This window comes from Cynocephalus volans, chromosome 11 (genome assembly GCF_027409185.1).
Source record: "Cynocephalus volans isolate mCynVol1 chromosome 11, mCynVol1.pri, whole genome shotgun sequence".
Lineage (NCBI taxonomy): Eukaryota > Metazoa > Chordata > Mammalia > Dermoptera > Cynocephalidae > Cynocephalus > Cynocephalus volans.
In genome coordinates, this window is record NC_084470.1 from 43,274,676 (window position 1) to 43,280,948 (window position 6,273).

At 37.4% G+C, this 6,273-nt stretch overlaps 1 pseudogene; it reads left to right on the forward strand.

The window, feature by feature from the left end:
- The first annotated feature begins 980 nt into the window (after window positions 1–980).
- Window positions 981–5,781, forward strand: LOC134390065 (large ribosomal subunit protein eL34-like; annotated as a pseudogene).
- The last annotated feature ends 492 nt before the right edge of the window (window positions 5,782–6,273 follow it).

Sequence of the window (6,273 nt, forward strand, 5' to 3'; positions counted from 1 at the left end):
TTTCCTGGAGCTGTAGACAATCGTCCTCACCCTCTTCACTAAATAACCAACTGAGAGTGGAATTCCTGAAGAAACACTGGCCCTGACCAACAGCACACAGAAATCAATGTCATGTGGAGCTATTGTGGCCTACGGAGCAGGCAGTCTCTACCCTGCAGAGATCAAGGGAAAGAAAACACTTCATCTGAGGAGCCCGAGAGCCACACACATCCCAAGCCCTCTTATCCAAACTCTTCTTCAGCTCTGCCGCAGATACCACTGTGTAAGCCAAGCCCTAGCTAATTGTTCCCTTAACAGCAAAGAGTGAAAGATGATGACAGTGACAATAACATTAGCTGATACTTGTGGATGCTTGTTATGTACCAAGCACTATTAGAAGGGCTTTATTCTATATTGAAACATTTAATTTTCCCATAACACTACAAAGTAGTACTATTATGACATGCATTTTACTGATGTGGTAGCCGAGGTATAAAGAGTTAAATAACACATCCAAGGCCACACAGCTAGTAAGAAACGAAGCAAGGATTTAAAATTGAAGTTTTTGACTCTAGAGCCCACGTTCTCAACCATCATTTTACTCCCTCATGAAAAACAGGTGTCCTGGTTGGTGTCCATTTTCCCCAGCGTTCAGAGCCTTCTAAATTAGCCCGGCATGAATAAAAGGGGAAGTATAGGAAAGGCGACAAAAATAACTCAGAGGAGAGAGAAATAGGGTTGATTTAACAAGCAGGCCTTTAGTTTAATTTCTATATTTGCTAAACAGCAAGTATTGAGATTAAGTATAGCCCTTCTTCCCCTAGAACTTTTTTAAACAAGAGAATAGAACACAATTTAATGGGAGTCAGGCAGAGAAAGGACAAGAGAGCAAGTAAATTGTTGTCTGCAGAATATGCACAAATATAAGGTATTCTTAGCAGTATTTAAAGCTATAAGAAATTCAGTAGCTCTTCCAGGGATGGCATCTAGAGGCACTCAGAATGGTCCAGCATTTGACATACAGCTGTAGGCTTTCCTACAATACAGCCTCTAACAAAACTGGATTGTCCCAAACCCCTGGTAATAGAATAGTTTACCTTTATACCAAGAAGGTTGGGAAAGCGCCAAAATCTGCATGTGGCGTGCGCCCAGGCAGACTTCGAGGGGTTCGTGCTGTGAGACCTAAAGTTCTTATGAGGTTGTCTAAAACGAAAAAAACATGTCAGCAGGGCCTATGGTGGCTCCATGTGTGCTAGATGTGTCCACGACAGGATCCAGCACGCTTTCTTTATTGAGAAGCAGAAAATCATTGTGAAAGTGTTGAAGGCACAAGCACAGAGTCAGAAAGCTAAATTTAAAAAAAAAAAAAAAAAAAAAATGAAGCTTTTCTGAGTAATAAAAAATCCAAAAGGCAAAAAAAAAGAAATTCAGTAAATGCAATTTTGCACCACCTAACTCCCTGTTAGTCTGCTAAGAGCTTGCCTGGTGTGTTAACTCTTTGCAGCTCCTTGCAGTCTTTCACCACACAGTTATTGAGCTTTTACATGCCCCTGCTACCAAGGGTCTATTTGGGGAAGCAAGGGAAGAATGACAATTCAGAATGACAAAGAATGACAATGAAGGCAGGTAGAGTGAGAGTGCTCAAGGTGAAAGGATAAGAATTAAGTTACTTACTCATTCATCTGGCAAATATTCATGGAGCATTTCCATATGCCAGGAATAAGTGCTAAGGATACAAGGAGGACTGAAGTAAGCCTCCTATCCTTCAGGAGCTTATAGTCTAGTGCAGGGATCAGCAAACTTTCTCTGTAAAGTGCCAGATCAGATATTAGGCTTTGCCGGCTCTGCTGTGCAGCACAAAAGCAGCCATAGACAATATATAAATGATTGGGTGCGGCTGCATTCCATTGAAACTTTATTTACAAAATCAGGCAGAGGGCTAGATTTGACCCGAGAACGATAGTTTGCAAACCCTAGGAGACATCTCAAGAGAGGCTTACAGGAAAAACGATTTCCATGTGGTTTCATGTTCTGATCTGTTGTCTTTATCCTTGAGCAACTTCTGTCTGGGAATCAAGTATTTGAATCGCATTTAGTTCCTTGAGGTTTTATAGCTGTTTTTCCGTTGTCTTTTACCATTTTGTTGTTGGGCAAAATCTGTAGCCAGTTGATTTTTTTCTCCTTTTAGGTGACTTCCCAGGGGATTCTTTCTTTATTGTTGAAGTCCAAAACATTATTAGGATATTCTTAGTGATCCCAATGTGAAAGTCTTTTCTTTTTCACAGGAGATTTTAGCTCCTTTATAAGTACTGATAGAAAAAGTATATTTGCCTTACTATTTTACATTATGCTTTCTTTTTCTGGTTTTAAACCTTTCTTCAACATGTGATCTTTTGCTTTATGTTTGTATTTCTTCTAAACTATAGCAGCATAGTTTTTTTGTTCTAGTGATTACTTTTATGATTAATTTATACAGTACCTGTTAATTCCTTACTATAAACATTGATGTATTTAATGTAGTTTTTCTTCCTTCTCCCTCCTTCTTTTACCTCCACTATTCAATTTTAGTTAATTATTTTTTTTAATAGATACCTTTGTAATGTTTATTTATGTGGTAGTTCAATATTTACTACTTAATTTTTTTCATGCTTTTTGCTGAGGTCATATATGATCTCTTCTTTTATTCTTTCTGTCTGCTGTGGACTGAAATTTCATGTCCCCCCAAAATTCATATGTGGATGCCTAAATCCCCAATGTGATGGTATTTGTGAGTGGGGCCTTTGGGAAGTAATTAGGTCATCAGGGTGGAGCCCTCGTGAATGGAATTAGTGCCTTATTAAGAAGAGGCTGGGGAGAGATGAGCCCCCCCACCTCTCCCTGCTACGTGAGAACACAGTGAGAAAATGGCCATCTGCAAACCAGAAAGCAGGCCCTCCACCAGATATCTGTTGGTGCCCTGGTCTTGGGCTTCCTAGCCACCAGAACTATGAGAAATAAGTGTCCGTTGTTTAGTACCCAGTCTATGGTATTCTGTTGTAACAGCTCTGACTGACTAAGATACTACCTTTTTTCTGGGCTCTTAAATTTCTGCTTTGTGTTCTAACTTCATCGAGGTGGTAGGATAATTAACTTATTTAATGTATGGTGGAAAAATTGGTTGTGATGTTTATCTTCCTGATAGTAACAGTTTTTCTGGACAGATTTTTTTTCTCTGCCATTGTTTTCTGTTGTTTTCATCACTTTTTCTGGTTTATTCCTTATATTGATCTTGTGCTGAACATGTTTTATTACTCCCATTAAAGTTGGTTAGTGTTTTATGTAACAACTATATATAGGCAGTTTGTGTTGCATGGATTTCCTGTTCCAGGTATACAGGAACATTGTTTAGTGTGCGTGAGTTTGTTTATCCTTCCCTTCTCCCCAGCTAATGAAGGTAGGATAGGGTTTTTTGCAATGTAAAGACTTTTTCCTCCTCCACTGCTCAGAAGAAGCCAGCTTCCTGCAAATGTGGCATACCTATGTAATTCTTCATTTAACTTCATCTCCTTTGTTTCCTGAAAGGAATACAGTTCTGGGGAGTTCCAGCAACCACTAGGATTTAGATTTTTTCACCTGAGGGTGTGATCTCACTTTCCACAGGTGACTTGGTTCTGGCTATTTCAGAACTCTCCAGCCATGGTATTTCTCTCTCTGCTTCTAGTGCCCCCCTTTGCTTGGACTCCACTGCTTTTAGCAGCCCTTCCACCAGCTTTGCAATTGGGAATTTTTGCCATTTTTCAGTTTTGCTAAAAATGGAGTATGAGTCTGTATTTTTCATCGTTTTTCTTTTTGGAGATTTTCTAGGAAGCAAAAGTGGAAATGTTGGTGTTACCATGTTCAAAGAAGAAATCTCAAGGTGAGTATCAATAACTCAGAAATGTGAACATGTGTGAAATTGTAAAGTGACTGAAAGTGACCTAGGCTGACAGGCAGAGACAGGAAAATAAGGGGTGGGGGGAATATTTTCAGGTTAATAGTTACCAAATTGTTGATTGCCTAAGGGCAAGCAACATCTACTGGGAGAAAACCAAAAATATAGAAGGGCATTCAACCTATTGGTAGAAAAGTGATTCTTAAAAGTCTGGATATTTTCTGCAAAGATAGACAGGAAGATGGGTGTGATCACATGACCAAGACTGGGAAAAACAGGACTTTTCTGTGGAAAAAAGACATTTTCCATCACCATTCTTAAGGGTAGGATATAATCTCCCTTATTCATACACACAATGTCAGAATGGGTTTGCAGAATATATTGGGGTTAATATAAATTTTTTGCTATCACTTATTTTATTATTTTATGGCATTACTTCTAATTTAATATATTTATGCACACACCCACACATACACCTAATTTTGCCTAGATGCACGAATGTGGTTACTTTCTTTACTACAGTGTTGTTTTCCCTTTTCCTCAACAGTTAACTTCCCCCTCTCTCCAAAGTGGCATTTCATGCTGGCCCTGCCCCCTTCCTCAGGTAATCCATGCTACCATCATCATTTTTTTGTCTTTCATATTTTTCTCCTTATTCATATAATTCACACACATATAGATGCATGTCACTTTCTTTATGATTTATTTTACAAAAACAAGATTGTATTAAACACTCTTTTCTGCATCTAGCAATTCGCACTCAACATTACCTCGTGCCATTCCACAAGACCATCTTGAATAGCTCAAATTTGTCTTTTTTAATGTCTTTATAAGATTTCATGGTATAACTATTTATCACAATTTATTCACCCATCCCACTATTGATGGATATTCATATATTTTGCTGCCATAAACAATGTTGCAAAAAACATTTTTGCATATGTTTTACATATTGGTGCTTTTGTTTCTATAGGACAGATTTCTACAATTTGTAAGTGCTGGATCCAAGGAAATGTGTATTTTCTCATCTTAATAGAAACTGGCAAATTGCTTTCTGAAAAGGCAGAAACACCTCATATTTCTACCAGCAATGTATGAAAATCCCTTTTTCTCCACATGCCCTCAATAAATATTTAAATCAGTTAGTTCTGCTTTATATATATATACATATATTTTTTTTTTTATAAGTCTTGGGATAATTTTCTCTTTTTTTCACAAATTGGTACCATGGAAGACATAGGTAGAGAGGGATTCAAAAGGAAAAGTCAGGTGTCAGACGGTCCCCCATATGGAGCTTGGAGAGCACTTATTCAGCAAATATTTTCCAAACATTCACTATACATGGAAAAACTTTACAAGGCACTGGTCAAATTTTCAAATACATTCACATACCACATAACAATGTTTCAGTCAATGAGAGACTGTATACAGGACGGTGGTCCTATTCGATTATAACAAAGCTGAAAATTTTCTATTGCCTGATGATGTTGTAGCTGTCATGATGTCATAGTACAAGGCAGTACTCACTTGGTTGTGGTGACGCCACTTGGTGTGGCACAGCCAGTCAGCTCATACAATTAAGTCTAGCACATACAATGATGTACAGTACATAATACTTGATAATAATAATAAATGACTATCTTACTGGCTATGTATGTACTATACTTTTTGTCATTATTTTAGACTGTATTTCTTTTACTTTTATCTATATATATAGTTTAACTGTAAAACAGCCTCAGGCAGGTCCTTCAGGAGTTATTCCTAATGACAGCACTGTTATGACAGGAGATGACAGCTCTATGCATGTCACTGCCTCTGTAGACCTTCCAGTTAGAAAAGACATGGAGGTGGAAGACAGTGATATTGATGACCCTGACCCTGTGTGGGCCTAGACTAATGTATGTGTTTGTGTCTTAGTTTTTAACAAAATGTTTAAAAAGTAAGAAAAAGAAATAGAAAAAAGCATATAGAATAAGAATTTAAAGAAAGAAACTATTTTTTATGGCTGTATTTGTGTTTTAAGCTAAGTGTCATTGCAATAGAGTAAAAAAGATTACAATCATTTAAAAGTTTATAAAGTAAACTTTTAATGTACTTTTTTTGCAGTATGCTGAGATTAATTTATTATTAAAGATAGAAAAAAATGTTTTAATAAATTCAGTGTAGCCTAAGTGCACAGTGTTTATAAAGTCTACAGTAGTGTAATGTCCTAGGCCCTCACATTCACTCAGCACTCATTCACTGACTCACCCAGAGCAACTTCCAGTCCTGCAAGCTCCGTTTATGCCAAGTGCCCTATATAGGTGTACCACTTTTTATCTGTTACACTGTATTTTTACTGTACCTTTTCTGTGTTTAGATATGTTTAGATACACGAATACTTA